This window comes from Salvia splendens, chromosome 16, assembly GCF_004379255.2.
Source record: "Salvia splendens isolate huo1 chromosome 16, SspV2, whole genome shotgun sequence".
Classification (NCBI taxonomy): Eukaryota; Viridiplantae; Streptophyta; class Magnoliopsida; order Lamiales; family Lamiaceae; genus Salvia; species Salvia splendens.
In genome coordinates this window covers 22,111,343-22,131,747 of record NC_056047.1, presented here as the reverse complement: position 1 = coordinate 22,131,747, position 20,405 = coordinate 22,111,343, and the positions used below count along the sequence as shown (strand labels likewise).

The following is a 20,405-nucleotide window of genomic DNA, read 5'->3' as shown; positions in this document are numbered from 1 at the left end:
CCACCTGCAAAAATGGAGAAAGAAAGGCGGTGGACGGTGACACCGGGTCCAGGAACAATAAATCGGCGACTCCTCCACCTTGAGGCTAGTTTCCAACGACAGTAACAACACTAATCGTCGCCTCGGTGAAAAACCCTAATTCCCTCTATCTTCTCCACGCCTCGACCGACGAAAACGGAGAAAGAGGAAGAGAACGCCGGCAACGACTCGACTGAACAACAAATCGGAGACGCTCAACCATTTGACCAGTCGCCGACGGCGGTCTAAATCCTATTCGCCGCCTCAGTGACAAAATCCTATTTCCCTCTACCTTCGAGCTGCCTCCACCATCGAAAAAAGAGAAACAGAGGACGCCGAAGCGATTTCATCAAACCCCTACCAGATCGGCAACCGATCATCTCCCCCTCACCAAAAAAGGTACTTCACAAATTTGTTTTTGTCATATAAGTTTTAAATTTTCATTACACGTTTAGATATGAACTAATTTCATTGAAAAAATGTTAGCAGGACTGGATCTAAAAAAATCGATAAGCTTTCATTTTCCCAGCTGCAGAGCTTCTAAAATCATGAAAATCAATGCCGGTTCCTGTAAAAGGTTGTCACGACCGCACTTCCTAAGGATAGGAAGCACGTGGAACATCGTGACTAGTGGGGGAACTAAGAAGCGGGGAAGAAGGGGGAATAATCAATTCAAGGCAATACAACTTAACAATCAAAGAGGAAATTCCATTTAAATCGATCAACGTTTCAAAACCCAAGTCTCATAATGAAAGATAACAGAGTTCAACCATAAAGGAAGTAACAGAGTTCAACAGTTCAAAGAAAAATAACAGAAATTCTGAAAACATTGAGTAGCGGAAGCAATTTTGAGAGTTTAGCTACTACTATGTATGAAGACATATTAGTAACCGGAACAGTAATTTAATACGTTCTTGGATCATCGCTCAACATTCTCCACCTCCCGACCCCGCTCAACCTGCACATAGGGAAAACATACGCAGGGGCTGAGTACTTGGTGCACCCAGTGAACTCATGCCCAAAAACATTCACCGTTAAGATATGTCAAGCCATCATCGAATGAATCCCGGGTTTTACTTTAAAAAGGCCGAGAGACACTAAAGTTCATTTCCTTAAAAAGTGTACGCACGGACCAACATCATCCTCCATCATATACCATATCTGAACCATCATGTGAAACGAGACTGTGGCCACAATCTCGATCACTGGACCGGCCGACCTAGGGGACGGCTCACGATCCCCATCAGTGCACTAGTCTAAGTAGGGCGTAGACCCTAGTTAGACCCGAATTCGTTAACCATCAAAGTCTAGTAGAGTTTTATTCTAGTAGACAAACAGATAGGCAGTTTCAAAACATAAACACGGCATAACATACTTATAGAAACATCCTTATAACACCGTAAACATATTGATTTAAAATAAACGTTAAAGAATAAAGCCCACCTCAAAAGCTTATGATTTCCGTAAGAATTCCTCGTTCCGACTGTTAGCGTGCGTGCGAACCACCTTCTCGGAAAATACATAAAATTCATATCAATTCTCGGTAACGACGATATTTAGAATGCATGCACTCTAATTCAAATCTTTTAATTCTCTTTCTCGATTTCCGTGCATTTTCGGTTATTCGGCGGCCACCCAAGGTGTCGCGTGCGACGCCGGTCGGCCGCTTACGCTCGTTCTTTCCTTCTTTGGCTCCTCGTATTTGCCATAACATCGAAAATAATTTCTAAAAAATTATTCAAGCGTATACTTTAAATTTTCATAATTATTTACCATTAATAAAAGGTATCATTTCATACTTAGGTAAATTATCCATTCTTTAAAAAGTCTTCCGGAAATTAATTAAATATTTTTTTCCGATTAAATTTTAATTTCCGGCCCATAAGATTAAGCTTAGCCTACCTTATTCCTCCAAAAAATTTCATTAGGAAGCCCATCAATTTAAAAGAAGTACATGGCCCAAACTTAAAAAATGTTGGCCCAAAATCATCTCCCTCTCCAACACACACACTCTCTCTCTTCCCTCTTTCTCTCTCCCCGTCGTCCTCTCTCTCTCTCGGCAATCACACAGCAGCCGACCGCCACCACTGCCGTCGTCGTCGTTCTCCCTCCGGCTTGCCACCGTCGCGGCTGGAGCCGACGAGGAAGCTGCTGTCTTCGCTGCTCGCCGGCGGGAGCTGCTGCCGCGGAGGAGAGTCCACGTCGCCGCTGCCGTGCGGCTGGGGCTGCTGCCTCACCGTCGCGTCACCGGCCGCCGTCATCCGCACCGAGAACGTCGAGCGCAGCTGTCCGCCGCTGCCCGTCGCCGGCGGCGGCTTCTCCCCCTCCGAAACCACTCCGAACCCGCCCGGAACACTCCGCAAAGGCTCGCAACACGTGTTATGAACATAAAGCTAAGTTCTTTCTAAGTTTCGGTTACGCGCGGCGATCGTTCGGTTGATTCTTAGTTGGTTTCTTACTTGAATTGGTTATGGAGGATAATCAAAGCTATATGCATGTAAAGCTTAAAACAACACATGCTTTATGATAGGAATGGATTATACCTCCAAGAAGATTGAAAAAGATGGAAGAAAACTGTAACACCCCGAGTTTTCATGCACAGATTTTTGGAGTATAAAAAAAAATTTTGGACGAAGAGAATTAAAGTGCAAGGAATTTAAATTTTTTTTAAGAACTATAATTGTTGGAAAGAGGAAATGCCAATTAATCAAATAGAATGCTCTACACCTTATTATACACAAGAAATGAATAGCTATATCTTAGCTATTCTAAAGGACAAAGTCTACAAGTTTGACTCTAGCTATAAATGGTAATGGAATCAAGGAAAGCTTGAGCATGAGTCATCTTCTCTTTCCCTCCTCGATTTTAGCACCCACAATACTCCAAATGTGCAGCCTTTCATCTACAAAAATAACACAAAAATGAGGTTAGGAGATGAGCTCATACATTAAAGAGAAAGGAGGCACAAGCCCAATTTAGAAATAGATGAAATAGACTACACAAGTAGCCAAGAGGCTGCAATAGAGGGCCTGAGGTCAGCCTCCAATCAACCCCAAGACTTACACCATTTTGGAGTAAACAACAACATCCCAAGGCTCAAAAAGAGAGCAAGCTGGCAGCCAAAAATAGGAGACTTTGTCCCCAAGATTTCAGTCACAAACAGCCAAGAAAGGCCAGCCCAGACATTCACCAAAGTAGCATGAAGAACACAATCACAAAAGCTTGAAAGGAAGCTAAGAGAAAGCCCAAAATAGGAGGCTTCCTTCCCCAAAATCGGGCACAAAATGCCAAAATTTAGAGCTATATAAGCAGCCCCCCACCACCTCCATTTCCCTTCACTATTTCATCACCCCAAGCTCCACCACACAAGCAAGAACTTAGAAAGGAAACGAGCGAGGCAGTGGCAGCGAAGGAAGCGCCACAGACCGAGAAGGTTTCACCAAGCGAGGTAATCCCCTCAACACCATCACACTCTTGCATCATGTAGAACAACCATAGATAATCCGGGAATTTAGCAAATCAAGTGTAACTACAAGATCACAATGCTTTAAATCCAGAATCATGACAGAGCATGATAAAACTTAGAGAGCACAAAAAAATAGCACCAAGTGGAAATATGAATAACTACCAGCTGCCTCTTAGGCCTTTAGCAATAGGAATAAAATGATTTTCAAGAACCTCAAATCGTTCCAGTAAGCTATCCTCTTCCTCCTCAAGATCACAAATTTAGAGAATCAAATCCCAACACCACTGTCATGAATTTACTTCCGTAATGGAACAAATCGAGTAGAAGGGATAGGGGAGAGGACTTAGCTTTCGGACGACGGAATCCCGGAGGCTCCGTAGGGTGGTTACGGGCCGTGGCTGAGAGAGAGAGAGAGACGCCTCCTCCTCACCGCTGACTTCGCCGAGAGGGGGGAGCACTCACCGGAGGGCGTTCGACGGAGGGAGCGGGCGCGAGCTCCGGGGCGTGTTGCGGCCGCCTCGCGAAGGAAACAACGGCGAACGGCGCGGAACGATGGCGATAGAAGCCGCTGCTCACGACGCGGGGTATAGGTCGGCGAAAGGGCCGCATGAAGGCGGGCTCCGAGATTTCTATCGAGGTGGCAGCGGTTCGCCGGAGAAGAGACAGAGAGAGGAGTGGCTGGAAGCGTCGATCCTTCACGATTGAAGGAATTCCAGATCCGAAAAACCAGAGGGGGACTCGTCGTAGATGGAGGGAGAAGCTCTGGTCGTGAATTCGCCGGAGAGATCGAAGGGGGGCGCTGCTACGGTGTTCTTCGATTTAGGGATTTGGAATTGAAAATGAAAGAGGAAGAGAGGGGGGTCACGTTGGAGAAAGAGGGAGTATAATGGTGGGCAGCCCATTTTTTTATTTGGGCCAAGATAATTGATTGCTTTGGGCATCTAAAATAATTACATGAGTTGGGCCGATTAAATGACAGCTGGGCCATTTAACTAAATGAGAAGTTGGGCTGAAATGGAAGTGGTGTGATGTTCCATTTGAGATTGGGCCGAGAACTTTTAATTATTGTTGGAGAGGAATTAAATTAAGAAATTAAGCTTGGATGCTTGATCATAAGCTCATTAATTCCCGAATAATTTACTAAGTTTTCGAAGATGAAACGTATTAAAGTTGGAGACGCGAAGGGCCGACCGACGCCGCCCCGTAACGCCTCGGGCGGCCGCTAAGGAAATGGAAAGAAAGAGGGAGACGACGTTCTCAAGTCGCGAAAATAATCAAGCTTAAGAAAGAAGTGCTATTAATTAAATTTCCTGATTTAGTTAATATGCAAGTTCCTAAAATCTCTAGAAATGAAGGAGGAATAAAAGAAATCAATTAGGGCATGCATTCCTATAAGTATAAGAATTTCTCAAGTCTTATTAGTACGTTGTTATTTTCGAAGGTTATCTCCGCGAGTTAAGGGTGGAGTCAGGAGAATTCAAGTTAAGGAGTTTAAGCAAACGAGGTGGGCTTTCTGGTTACTATACAAATTTTACGAAAAGTATATTTGTGGACTTTCTGTTAAAATCACAGTTTTAAGAAGAGTATTTCCGTATGCTTCTATTTAAGATGTGATGTTAAGTGCGAGCTTGCTATTTAATGTGAAGTATTATGAGAATAAATGCTACGTGCGCTTGGTGTTATTATATGATGTTATGTGTTGCTTTATGAGTACTTCTGAAGTAAAGCCTTCGTTGAAAGATTAGAGTTCGGCTTTGACCGATAGAAATGAGTATATGTTTCAAGAATAGTTTTGAGGAAAGAGAAGTTTTGAAGTCATGCCAAGCCATGTTTTATTTTGAACTTCGCCTATCTGATTGCCTAGCAAGGGCGATGTCCCTACTAGACCAGGAGTTTCGTGAATTTATTTCTCCAGGAGTTTCGTGAATTTATTTCTCCAGGAGTTTCGTGAATTTATTTCACCAGGAGTTTCGTGAATTTATTTCACCAGGAGTTTCGTGAATTTATTTCACCAGGAGTTTCGTGAATTCATTTCACCAGGAGTTTTGTGAATTCATTTCACCAGGAGTTTCGTGAATTCATTTCACCAGGAGTTTCGTGAATTCATTTCACCAGGAGTTTCGTGAATTCATTTCACCAGGAGTTTCGTGAATTCATTTCACCAGGAGTTCTGTGAATTCATTTCACCAGGAGTTTTGTGAATTCATTTCACCAGGAGTTTTGTGAATTCATTTCACTAGGAGTTTCGTGAATTCATTTCACCAGGAGTTTCGTGAATTTATTTCACTAGGAGTTCTGTGAATTCGTTTCACTAGGAGTTTTGTGAATTCATTTCACCAGGAGATAGTTCAGATACGGCATATGTTCCAGGAAAATAAGATCGGCGCATCGCTTTTAATAAAAGAAGAAGGAAAATGTTTAGTGTTCTCGGACTTCTCCTAAAACCCCGAGTTCACTCAAAGAGTGGCTTGACATAATCAGATTTTATGAAAATATATTTCGGCACGTGTCCACTGAGTACACCAAGTACTCAGCCCTGCATATGTTTTAAAAATGTGCAGGTTGAGCAGTGATGACGGCGGACGGTGTTGAGCATAGACGATGAAGATCCTTCGATAAGAATAGTACTCGGATGCGACGTGTCTCCATACACGACGTCATCTACTCTTGACTCTTCCGCTGCAATGTAAAAAAATCGAGTTTGCACTCTGTATCATGCACTCTGATATATACTATTTGAGTTATTTCGGTTCAAGTTTCAGTTGTGACACAGTATTCCCCTTTCTTCCCCGCTTCTTTCATCCTCCCCTAGTCGCGATCAACCGGGCTTTCTATCCTTAGAAAGTGCGGTCGTGACAAAAACACAAGATGGATGGCTCAAAGCTTCCTCCTTCTCCTCGGCACTTCCTCTCGCCGCCTCTCTCTCTCTTTTTTTTTGTTGTGTAATATGAAAGTGGGGGTGGCTGTTGGGGTGTAGATATTGATGGGGAAGTGGGGAGGTGAAAACCGTGAACATCATGGGGGGGGGGAAGAAAGAACCGTCGGACGTGGTGGGGGGAAAGAAGAATTAATTTGGGCTTAGCTAAATTAAATCCATACTTGGGCTTCCCATGATTTAATTTCAATTGGGCTAAAATCAACAATTAAATTACAAGCCCAAGCTAGAATGGATTTAAAGAGTTATTAAAATTCAAGTTATTTCATATTTAATTGGACTTCAAATTTATTTTTGGAAAGTCCAAAATAAATTCATACATTTATATTTTTCGTATTTCCCTTCATCAATTAAAATTCACGGTCCTTTATTAAATTTTGTTATCTCGTTCTTCATAACCAAAAAAATTAAAGTACGAGAAATCGTACATAATTTATATTTGGTGTTGTTCCAAATATAATATTCATTCAACCGTTCATTGCTTTACGCGCGTCGTTATCCATAAAACATATATTTCTTTCCATTTAATTCATTCGTCTTGCTAAAGAATAGCAATTTCATCATCGACCTTTCAACGAGACCTTAAACGTGTCTCCCAACGTTCATTTTTAAAAAGAAAACACATTCCTTTTCCCATCAAACCCATAAACCATAATTTTTCCCATATCACATTTATCGAGAAGCATAGCATTTCGAAATAATTTTATCAATTATTCCGTTACAAAAAAGTAAATTTCAAACTTAAGGTACGGGTGTTACATTCTACCCACCTTAACAGAAATTTCGTCCCGAAATTTACTCATTTCTAACGAACAGTTCCGGGTTTTCTCTTTCATTTTATCCTCGAGTTCCCAAGTAGCCTCCTCGTGGCCATGGTGTTTCCAAAGTACTTTCACGGACGCGATCGATTTGTTTCTCAACTCTTGCACTTTCCTGTCCAGAATAGCTTCGGGCTTCTCCTCGTAACTCAAGTCAGGATTCAGAATCATTTCCTCCTGATGAACCACGTGTTTAGGATCGAACACGTACTTTCGTAATTGTGACACATGGAAAACATTGTGCACAGTCCCAAAACTTGGTGGTAGTGCCAACCTATACGCTACGGGTCCCACCTTCTCAAGGATTTCATAAGGCCCTACGTATCGTGGCTTCAACTTCCCCTTTACACCGAACCTCGTTTTCCCCTTCGACAGAGACACTTTCAAGAACACCTTATCTCCCATATTGAACTGTAAATCCGTACGCCGGACATCAGCATACGACTTCTGTAGGTCTTGAGCTTCCTTTATCCTTTGTCGAATTTGTCGCACGATCTCTATCATTTCTTCGACCGAATCTGGCCCGAGTATTCTTCTTTCACCAACCTCATCCCAGTAAAGTGGTGATCTACATTTCCTCCCATACAATGCTTCATACGAGGCCATATTTATTGTCGCCTGGAAACTATTGTTATAGGCGAACTCGATCAATGGTAGTACTACTTCCCAATTTTCTCCTCTGTCAAGCACCACGGCTCTCAGCATGTCCTCAAGAGTTTGAATCGTTCTCTCGGACTGTCCATCGGTTTGTGGATGGAAAGCAGTACTAAAATTCAGTCGCGTACCAAGCTCTCGTTGCAAACTTATCCAAAATCTTGAAGTGAACCTGGTGTCTCGGTCCGACGTGATTGTCACTGGTACTCCATGTAGCCGAATGATTTCTTTCACATAAATCCGAGCTAGCTTGTCGGATCCATGTGTTATAGGGATAGGTATAAAATGCGCACTCTTGGTGAGGCGGTCTATGATTACCCAAATGGCCGTATTCTCTTGCCGGGTCTTTGGTAAACCTGTCACAAAATCCATAGTGATATGTTCCCATTTCCACTCTGGAATCTCCAACGGTTGCAACTTCCCATAGGGTCGTTGATGTAAAGCTTTTACTTGTTGACATGCCAAACATCTCTCTACAAACGAAGCTATGTCCCTCTTCATTCCATCCCACCAAAATGATCCCTTCAAGTCCTGGTACATCTTTGTACTTCCAGGATGGGCGGTGTATGGAGTCTCGTGTGCTTCAGTCAAAATTTCATTTCGAAGTCCTTCGTCGCCTGGCACACATAGTCTCCCCTCGTAGGTGAGAGCATTATCAGCCTCTTCTCGAAACTTCTCTTGTTCGCCCTTCCTCTCTTTCAGTCGAATTTTCTCCAAATTTTCATCGTTGCGTTGCCCTTCTATTATCCTTGTTCGTAGATCGGATGCAATTACCAAGGTTGCAATCTTTCCCTTCACAGTTTCCGGAGCTCTCACCACCTCCAATCGCATCTTGCTAAATTCACGAATCAACTCCGCTTCCTGAGTGAGAAAAGTAGCCAATTGCGGTTGAGCTTTCCAGCTCAGAGCATCCGCCACCACGTTTGCTTTACCCGGATGATAGTTAATACCACAATCATAATCCTTGACTAGCTCGAGCCATCTGCGTTGCCTCATGTTCAAATCTTTCTGCTCAAAGAAGTATTTCAGACTCTTGTGGTCGGTAAAAATCTCACACCGAACTCCATAGAGATGGTGCCTCCAAATCTTCAATGCGTGTACCACAGCCGCTAGTTCTAAGTCATGAGTAGGGTAGTTCAACTCGTGTGGTCTCAGCTGCCGCGAAGCGTAGGCAATCACCTTACCATTCTGCATCAGAACACACCCCAGTCCAATCTTCGATGCATCAGTGTAAACCACATAGTCTACTCCCGGTTCCGGCACGGCTAGAACATGTGCGGTGGTCAATTTCTCTTTCAACAACTGGAAGCTAGCCTCACACTCCGGTGTCCAATTGACCTTGGTCTCTTTCTTCAATTGTTGAGTCATTGGCCTTGCGATTTTAGAAAATCCTTCAAAATCTTCGGTAGTATCCTGCCAGTCCAAGGAAACTCCGAATCTCGTTTGGGGTCTTTGGCGCCTTCCACTGTTGTACGTCCTCCACCTTTGCGGGGTCAACTCGAATCCCTTCGGCTGTCACAACATGCCCCAGAAAATTCACTTCCTTTAGCCAGAATTCACACTTACTGAACTTGGCGTATAACTTCTCTGTTCGGAGTGTTTCCAGTGTGATCATTAGATGCTCCTCATGTTCCTTTTCATCCTTCGAGTAAACTAGCACATCATCTATGAATACCAGGACGAACTTGTCCAAGTATGGATGGAATACTCGATTCATTAGGTCCATAAATACCGCCGGTGCATTTGTCAGTCCAAACGGCATTACTACAAACTCATAATGCCCATACCTCGTTCGGAATGCCGTCTTGGGTATGTCTTCCCTTCGTACCCTCAGTTGATGATATCCCGACCTTAAATCCATCTTTGAAAATACTCCTGCTCCCCTGAGTTGATCGAACATGTCGTCTATTCTCGGCAGAGGATACTTGTTCTTGAGAGTCAACTTGTTCAATTCCCGATAGTCTATGCACATTCTCAGCGTCCCGTCTTTCTTCTTTACAAACAACACATGTGCTCCCCATGGCGACACACTGGGTCGGATAAAACCCAAGTCCAGTAGTTCTTGTAGCTGGATTTTGAGTTCTTCCAACTCCTTCGGTGCCATCCTATATGGCGCTTTCGATACAGGTGCGGCTCCTGGTTCCAGATCGATAGTAAACTCCAACTGTCGGTCAGGCGGAGGGCCTGCCAACGCATCGGGAAATACATCGGGAAACTCACGTACCACCGCCATATCTTCAACTTTCCTCTCCTTCTTGTCATGTCCCTGTAAATACACCAGATAGGCCGGACGCCCCTTTCTAATCATCGTGGTTGCTTGAAGTGCCGATATCACACAGGTTCGTTGATTCATTGAAATTCCGTGGAAGGTAGAGGGCTCCTTCTCCGGGGTTTGTAACGAGATTTGCCTCTCTTGGCATCGGATAGTGGCATAGTTTTCAGCTAGCCAGTCCATCCCCAGAATAATGTCTACATTATCCATCGGCATAACGTGTAAGTTGTGCGCCACTAAACTAAGTTCTCCCACCGTGAGTTCTATATTCGAGCAAGATCGTGAGATTTCTACAAGGCCTCCTACCGGTGAGTTCACGTTCATCTTATGTTCAAGTTCATCAACAGGCAGTCTTAAAGCATTCACGCAGGAGTGCGATATAAAAGAGTGCGACGCACCCGTATCAAACAGAACAGCAACAGGCATGTCAAATAATGTTCCCATACCTGCCAGATTTTCTTGTTTCGGCTCCCCCTGTGGGGCTTTCGCTTGCTTGCGTCCCAAGGCATAGGCCCTAGCTTGAGTCGGGTATGGCTGGCGACGCTGCTGCTGCTGTGGAGGTGGTGTAGGATTCCCTCGAGGTCCGTTCGGCATTCCCCCACCTCCAGTATTGTTGTTGCTCGGGCACTCTTTGGCGAAGTGTCCGACTCCCCCACACTTGTAGCACACGTTGGTCCCGACTCTGCACTCTCCCATGTGGTTCTTCTGACATTTGGCACAAGGAGGTGCTCTCTGACGGAAATCTCCACTTTGGAATGGAGCAGCTTGTTTTCCTTTTCCCTGGGAAGAGTTTGGGGTACTCCTGAACCTCTTGTTGTCGAAGGGTGCGCGGTTCCCATCCCATTTCCTCTTATCCCGGAAATTCTGCTGTGAGGTCGGCGGTGTTGGAGTAGTGGGTGTAACCGTCCTTTCCCGTGGCATCACTTTCTCCACGTCCAATGCACGAGATAATGACTCGGCATACGAGAGTCTACCACGGCACGCCAACGCCATCGTGATTTCGTGCCTCAGGCCGGCACAAAACTTCTCCGCCATCTTCTCGTCGGTGTTTACTTGCTCGGGTGCATAACGAGACATGTCACATAGGGCACGGTCATATTCTGTCACAGTCATCCGCCCCTGCTTTAAATTGTAGAACTCGGCCTCCTTTGCCTTACGGTAGCTCCTTGGAATGTATTTGTCATACAGTTCCTCCTTAAAGTCTTCCCACGTCAGAGTGTCTAACTGTTCCTGCGTCATTGTCCGTTGCTTAGTCTCCCACCAGAATTCTGCGGACCCGGTGAGCTGATAAGTCACGCACGATAGGCGCTCCTGGTCAGTGCACCTCAAGAACTTAAAGATGCGTTCTATGGCCCGAATCCCGGTCTCGGCCTTGGTTGGATCTCCCATTCCATCGAACACGGGAGGACGTTCCTTTCGGAACTCTTTCTCGATGTTCCGTTCCGGCTGTGGCGGTGGTGGAGGTGGTGGTGGTGGTTGTCCTTCGGGACCCACACTGCTTTGGGTCTCATTGCTTGCCCCATTCTCGTGGTGAACTGCGGCACGTCGGGGAGGCATTCTGTTCAACACATGCATTAGTATAAAAAGCAACTTTACCATCACCACTCCACACAACCTTTCCAAAGCGATAACACAACTTTCCATACATAGCATGGTAAAACGAACACAACGATAAAACAACGGAAACTTAATTATCTTAAAACTAACAAGTACGTGTTTCACAAGGTCTTTGAAACAGGGAAGGAAAAACAAACGTCAAAAGAAACTACCACATAGTTCGTCAAAACAAAACATTCGAAACTAACAAAACAGTAAAAGAACACTACTCCTTGGGAGCTCTCTCATAATTCGCCCCTTCCTCGCTATCAACTTCAAACCCCTCTCGCAAGGGGCTCTTCTTCGGGGTCTTCCTCATCCTCCATGGGATCCTCCTCGTCTTCAAGGGGATCTTCTTCCTCTTCCTCATCACTCTCTCGCACCTCAGTAGCGACGTCGATATGCTCATCAACCACCAGGACTTCCGTCGCGGGAGGTGCGGAGGTGCGCATCCCAAGTCTTCTCCTCTTAGGGCAGTTTGGTTGGGGCGTCTCACTCTCGTACCGACCCCCGCTGTAGGGACTGCGGCTCGATGAGGACGCCTCCTTCCTAGGAGGAGCATAGGGTGGCGGTCCATCACGAGCATCGACCAGTGCTTCCAAGAGAACCTTCACAAAACCATGCATGTCTCCCTGCATGCTGTAGTCGGGAAGCTTATGCCAGACGTATGACCGTGAAGCCTCGTCGGCCCACCTATTCCAAGGTGCCGGTAGTCCATCAATCAATCTCTTGATTCCCTCATAGTGCCTCACTCCGCAGCCATGAGCATCCCGCCATAAGGTCAAGTAATCAGCGACATAAGATATCAAAGGGGCCCTCGCGTCCCTCTCGAACCCGTGGTACATTTCCACCGCCCGCAATCCATTCTTGACATACCTTCCCCTTAGCGGTGCGTGGATCGTGATCGCCATCTACACAAAAGTAAGTTCCCTTAGCAACCAATCGTAGAAAAAGAATAAGCGAGGTAGAAAAGATAAAACGCGTAGAGAACGTCATACGTGTTGCCGTTCATATACCTGTCGATTTCCATAGGAAAAAGTCATAAAAATTCTTTTCTTTTTAAGTTATCATCTAAGGATAGATGTTTCGTATTTTATAATCGTGGTACCTTTGCAACTTCGTCTATCCTTCAATCTAACGCAAACCGCGCTTCACAAGGTTATCCTTGTCTCGTCATTTCATCGTCCTTTGGAATTCGCGCCCTTTTCGCGCCCCATTCATTCTATCACTTCTATTATGCTTCGTTTCAACTTTTGCCTTCTTTCGTGTTGAGCGCGGTGAGACGGAGTGTTGAGTGTTAAGCGAATACTCTTTTAGTCTAGCGAAACGAGTCTAGACTAGATTGAATAAATGACTCTCGGTTCAGAGCGGAAGGAAAAACCTGGCTCTGATACCATTCTGTCACGACCGCACTTCCTAAGGATAGGAAGCACGGGAAACATCGTGACTAGTGGGGGAACTAAGAAGCGGGGAAGAAGGGGGAATAATCAATTCAAGGCAATACAACTTAACAATCAAAGAGGAAATTCCATTTAAATCGATCAACGTTTCAAAACCCAAGTCTCATAATGAAAGATAACAGAGTTCAACCATAAAGGAAGTAACAGAGTTCAACAGTTCAAAGAAAAATAACAGAAATTCTGAAAACATTGAGTAGCGGAAGCAATTTTGAGAGTTTAGCTACTACTATGTATGAAGACATATTAGTAACCGGAACAATGATTTAATACGTTCTTGGATCATCGCTCAACATCCTCCGCCTCCCGACCCCGCTCAACCTGCACATAGGGAAAACATACGCAGGGGCTGAGTACTTGGTGCACCCAGTGAACTCATGCCCAAAAACATTCACCGTTAAGATATGTCAAGCCATCATCGAATGAATCCCGGGTTTTACTTTAAAAAGGCCGAGAGACACTAAAGTTCATTTCCTTAAAAAGTGTACGCACGGACCAACATCATCCTCCATCATATACCATATCTGAACCATCATGTGAAACGAGACTGTGGCCACAATCTTGATCACTGGACCGGCCGACCTAGGGGACGGCTCACGATCCCCATCAGTGCACTAGTCTAAGTAGGGCGTAGACCCTAGTTAGACCCGAATTCGTTAACCATCAAAGTCTAGTAGAGTTTTATTCTAGTAGACAAACAGATAGGCAGTTTCAAAACATAAACACGGCATAACATACTTATAGAAACATCCTTATAACACCGTAAACATATTGATTTAAAATAAACGTTAAAGAATAAAGCCCACCTCAAAAGCTTATGATTTCCGTAAGAATTCCTCGTTCCGACTGTTAGAGTGCGTGCGAACCACCTTCTCGGAAAATACATAAAATTCATATCAATTCTCGGTAACGACGATATTTAGAATGCATGCACTCTAATTCAAATCTTTTAATTCTCTTTCTCAATTTCCGTGCATTTTTGGTTATTCGGCGGCCGCCCAAGGCGTCGCGTGCGACGCCGGTCGGCCGCTTACGCTCGTTCTTTCCTTCGTTGGCTCCTCGTATTTGCCATAACATCGAAAATAATTTCTAAAAAATTATTCAAGCGTATACTTTAAATTTTCATAATTATTTACCATTAAAAAAGGTATCATTTCATACTTAGGTAAATTGTTCATTCTTTAAAAAGTCTTCCGGAAATTAATTAAATATTTTTTTCCGATTAAATTTTAATTTCCGGCCCATAAGATTAAGCTTAGCCTACCTAATTCCTCCAAAAAATTTCATTAGGAAGCCCATCAATTTAAAAGAAGTACATGGCCCAAACTTAAAAAATGTTGGCCCAAAATCATCTCCCTCTCCAACACACTCTCTCTCTCTTCCCTCTTTCTCTCTCCCCGTCGTCCTCTCACTCTCTCGGCAATCACACAGCAGCCGACCGCCACCACTGCCGTCGTCGTCGTTCTCCCTCCGGCTTGCCACCGTCGCGGCTGGAGCCGCCTGCCGCCGCAGCTGGAGCCGCCGAGGAAGCTGCTGTCTTCGCTGCTCGCCGGCGGGAGCTGCTGCCGCGGAGGAGAGTCCACGTCGCCGCTGCCGTGCGGCTGGGGCTGCTGCCTCACCGTCGCGTCACCGGCCGCCGTCATCCGCACCGAGAACGTCGAGCGCGGCTGTCCGCCGCTGCCCGTCGCCGGCGGCGGCTTCTCCCCCTCCGAAACCACTCCGAACCCGCCCGGAACACTCCGCAAAGGCTCGCAACACGTGTTATGAACATAAAGCTAAGTTCTTTCTAAGTTTCGGTTACGCGCGACGATTGTTCGGTTGATTCTTAGTTGGTTTCTTACTTGAATTGGTTATGGAGGATAATCAAAGCTATATGCATGTAAAGCTTAAAACAACACATGCTTTATGATAGGAATGGATTATACCTCCAAGAAGATTGAAAAAGATGGAAGAAAACACAAGATGGATGGCTCAAAGCTTCCTCCTTCTCCTCGGCACTTCCTCTCGCCGCCTCTCTCTCTCTTTTTTTTTGTTGTGTAATATGAAAGTGGGGGTGGCTGTTGGGGTGTAGATATTGATGGGGAAGTGGGGAGGTGAAAACCGTGAACATCATGGGGGGAAAGAAAGAACCGTCGGACGTGGTGGGGGGAAAGAAGAATTAATTTGGGCTTAGCTAAATTAAATCCATACTTGGGCTTCCCATGATTTAATTTCAATTGGGCTAAAATCAACAATTAAATTACAAGCCCAAGCTAGAATGGATTTAAAGAGTTATTAAAATTCAAGTTATTTCATATTTAATTGGACTTCAAATTTATTTTTGGAAAGTCCAAAATAAATTCATACATTTATATTTTTCGTATTTCCCTTCATCAATTAAAATTCACGGTCCTTTATTAAATTTTGTTATCTCGTTCTTCATAACCAAAAAAATTAAAGTACGAGAAATCGTACATAATTTATATTTGGTGTTGTTCCAAATATAATATTCATTCAACCTTCCTTGCTTTACGCGCGTCGTTATCCATAAAACATATATTTCTTTCCATTTAATTCATTCGTCTTGCTAAAGAATAGAAATTTCATCATCGACCTTTCAACGAGACCTTAAACGTGTCTCCCAACGTTCATTTTTAAAAAGAAAACACATTCCTTTTCCCATCAAACCCATAAACCATAATTTTTCCCATATCACATTTATCGAGAAGCATAGCATTTTGAAATAATTTTATCAATTATTCTGTTACATAAAAGTAAATTTCAAACTTAAGGTACGGGTGTTACAAAGGTAAAGCTTAGAGCTATTTCATTTACAGATTAACTGTGGAGCTCTTCATGATTGTCAACGTGTGACTTGAATCATGTTATGTTGTAGCATGAGCCCTTTCCTGATTATGAGCTGTATATTTTTCCTGGAACAAACCCTCGTTTATCTTTCAAGCTGAGTTGTGGAAGGAACAAATGTGGTGATATCTCTCTGCTTAGTAACTATATTTATTGTTGATGATGGAATTTCCGTCACTCTGATTGAGAACTATTCTTTGCCTTTGTCTTCCATTGTTCTATGCAAATCACTTTAACGACTATGTTTATAGAGCTGCATTCATTCATACAATAGTGTAAACTGATAGTATTAATAAAACTTTACCTTAACCGAGATAGTAGATCAATTAGAGTTTGTTGATGGTCTTGCGTACCAATTTCTGTATGAAAAATAGTTGCATCTAATGGCTCTCACTCTACTTGAATTGCAATCCCAATGTCACATTTACTTTGACATGTTGTGCCTCTAATTCTCTTCGGGCTTTTGTTGTAACAGGAAAATTTTGTTATTCTAATTGGAAATATTGTGGAGAAAGACTTGATAGTTCTGTCCTATTTATAATTCTGATAACCTGAAGTGTATTCGGTAAGCCAACTTCATATTTATTAATAATTCAAAACTCATCTCTGCGGATTAATAACAATTTTCAAAAATGTTTCAAGCCTCTCTGAAAATGAGCCTCTACACAATCTTGGCACTTGAGTCGATGTTGATCAGCTTTTTTGTGAGCCAATTCTGTTTGAGGCTAAAATTTTAAATATATCTAATTTCTAATTATCTATTTAAAGGTAGAACCCCTAGGCAATTTTAATATAAATATGTTTGCACCTATGCAATTTTCGATGCATGAATTACTAACATAATTTCATATCTTTTGTGCAGAGACTGATTGAAAAATAAGGTATTGATGCATAAATATTCATGAGGTAATGCCTAATTTAGTTGAACTGAATAGACTATTAAGAAGAAACAAATATGGTAGAAACAAAAGTAGATACTAATATTGTTAAACATCACATAAAAAATGGTAAACATACCATGCAGGAGAATGAAAAGAACAAAAAATGAAGCTCAAATCTGAATGCATTAATATTCAGAGGAATTACTATTTGAGAATCAACAAATAATGACATAACTTCATTCTTTTGTGCAGGGATTGATAAAAAAAGTATCGATGCCAGCTATGGAAAGCAGATTATATATAAATACTAATGAGGTAATGCCTAATCTTCATAAACTAAATGCAATACTGGGAATAAACAAATATGGTAGAAACAGAAGCAGATACTAATGTTAATAAAGATCACATAAAGATGGACAAAATAGCAAACTAATCTCATCAATTTAGAGCTAATATTCAATTGGAATGATTTCAACTTCAGTCATTTCTTCCTATTAGTATGCAACAAATTTACATATAATTATATTTCTAAATAAAAGAAAATAATTTAAACATTTTTTTGCAGGTGATGATGTTCATAGATTGCAAATTGAAGTGGCAGGAAAAGATCCAAGAATGCATAGAAACTGTAAAATAAGGTAAAATGACTATTAACAGGAGCTAACTACTAATTTAAAATGGTTTGAAACATAGTGAACATCGAAACAGAGAAAATAATACTCCGTATCACATATTGATTGCAGGGAATGATCTACAAAAATATCAAACAACGGAGGCATGACTTGAAAAAATATGATGTAAACATGGAGGCGATGGCAGATTCAAGGTTAGAAAACTACATTCATTATAAAATGAGTTTTTACTATGCTAATTATGCTAATTTTAATAACATTGAGAAATAAGACCACATAAACATGGAACTACTGACAATTTCAAGTTAGATAACTGCATCATCGTGTAACTAAGTATTTACCGGAGCTAAATATCATAAACTAACTTCAATACATATAGAGCATTTCAGAAACAGGAAGAAATATAATATAAAGAAGATTCAATAAAGAGGAATGCAGATAGAATTTGAAAAGAAACTTATCCAAGCTTGTGTTGTTGATTCGGTTGAGTCTTTCAGTTGTGAGGAGTTGGTGAGTGATAGTAGAAGTGTAGGAAAGGGTATTTATAGGGTAAAAATGGTCAGCATACTCCTTAAAAAAGTAATTTAGGTTTCCAAAGCACACATGACATGACACGTCAGACATGAGGGGCTCAAACCTATTCTACTTCGTCAACATAAAACATAATAGGTATGAAATTCTTTTCTTTTTAAATATGAAAACAAAATGACTCAGTTATATGTCTTGCATCTCGCTCTAATGCGTCCAAATTAATTACTATACCTAGTCAGAATTATATACTTTTAACTACATATACTTTAAATACTAACCACATAATACTACATCTTCTTTGCAATTAGCACAATACAACTTAGATTACATTTAATAATCTGTCATTCAGATTGAATCAGTTTCAAGTTACTAATTCCATGCCATTCCTGAGCATAAAGGAGATTAGGTCTTCAATACTATTAGTGAATCAGAGTTAATTTAGAATTAGTAGTCTTAGATTTGATTGCGAAGCAAAATACCTTCGAAAAATAACATTAAGACTTAGAAAAGATTAAACTGCTACAAATAAAACAATAGTTCGAAATAAATTTCATATACTAATCATTACAGTGACATTATTACTTTGCATATACTAATTACTTAATGCTTTGTAGTTAATATTATTGACTTTATTGGGATTTCTACATTTTTCCTATTTTATTTACAAAAACGAATTACATTGATTACTAATATATGTTGCATTTATTATCAGAGACAAATTGCATTAAAAATACACAAATATACCAATGACAGCTTTGGAAATATGTAAAATATATATTTTGTAATAGAATACATATTTAATGACTACAATGGCTACTCTTTGCAAATCCTATTATCTATTTATTTAATAGGATGTATTATGCCTCCAATTTTCTTTACACAAATTTTCTTTACACAAACGAATTCAATGCTTTGTTTTTAAAATATATATACTATTTGATAGGTTTTTCATTTGGTATTGTATCTGTTTGTTTAGAACAGATTTATAAATTTATATTCTGTCCCACTCTAAGACCTTTCTTTCTTATTTTTCATGTTCTAAAATTTTGATTTTATTCTCTTTCTCTCTCTTTTTCATGTTCTAAAATCGTATGTATACATTATAGGTTTTGAGTATGAGTGCTAACATGATATTAATATTTGTTCAGGGATTAATTGCATTGGGAAGAGATGGAAAGATATTATGGAAGAATAGAATATACAGTATACATATTTTGTGTAATATAATAGTATTTCTTTTACATAAGCCTATGCAAGTATAAAACACATAGGCTGCATCCTACCCCACACAATTCTCGGTACATACAAACTGATATAAGCTTTACTTTTAATCAAACTGATATAGGCCTGCTGCCTCTACATATTTTTCCAGAATGGCCGAAAATGGTGCAAAAAACATGATATAGAATATTAACACAAAATGGTGCAAAAAAACACAAAAAACAGTTGTGGTAATGCACAGTTTCCCGCCAAAAAGGGCAAAACTGGTATTTAAAAAAAATTCCCAGAAACTGTGACTTTATATATTGATAGATACCATGAATTTAATTCTTGCCCACCCTTTGAGCGACACAAAAATTAAGCAAACAAGACTCAGAGCATGGATGTGGGCTTAGACCCATATTTATTAATATTTTACTTCCTGCTATTCTGCAAGAGCACAACACCCATATCCATGTTCTTCCGCAAGATCATGCTCAAGGATCTCACCATTCCATTATTCAATTTAAATACTCCAATTACTAAAAACATTTCCACAATATTAAAATGCAATAAAATACCTGATACCATTACAAATTACTAAAAAATTAAAAATTACATAATTAAACTCCTAAATATTAAAAATTACATAATTAAAATCCTGAAAATTGAGATTGAGAGAGTTGTTTGGCATATTGTCATTTTTTGTGTTTGAAATGAGAGCATTTATAGATGAAAGTATGAATTTTAGGGTAAAAATAATGAAAAAAAAAAAATTAAAAGTGGGGAAAAAATGGATATATTTATTAGGAAGTGGGAAAATATTTTTTTTATTAAATCTGAATTTTTCATATTTTTTCAAAATTTTCAAAAAAAAATAATAAAAAATAATAAACCAACGACCAACCAGAGCATGCCACGTCGGCTGCTCGTGCTCTTACCTTTGGCACGGACGTGCTCTATGCATCAAGTAGGGCCGTGCCGTCGGCAAGAGCACAGCGGCGGACAGCAGGGTGTCGCGCCGTCAGCACAGACAGCGTCCTTCCCCAAGAACACCGTTGGGATGCTATCAAGAGCAACTCTGCATTTGACATCACAATT

The 20,405-nt window shown here is 41.4% G+C and overlaps 1 long non-coding RNA gene across 2 annotated transcripts; it reads left to right on the top strand.

Moving 5' to 3' along the window:
• Nucleotides 1-529: 529 nt before the first annotated feature.
• On the top strand, nucleotides 530-19,440 carry LOC121769976. Of its 2 annotated transcripts, XR_006043730.1 has the most exons (8): nucleotides 530-595; nucleotides 16,005-16,179; nucleotides 16,536-16,625; nucleotides 16,923-16,966; nucleotides 17,194-17,256; nucleotides 17,507-17,579; nucleotides 17,685-17,767; nucleotides 19,253-19,440. It is a non-coding gene; the product is annotated as an uncharacterized LOC121769976 (long non-coding RNA). The 2 variants fall into 2 exon arrangements; XR_006043729.1 differs by lacking the exons at nucleotides 530-595; nucleotides 16,005-16,179 and adding an exon at nucleotides 4,799-4,988.
• The last annotated feature ends 965 nt before the right edge of the window (nucleotides 19,441-20,405 follow it).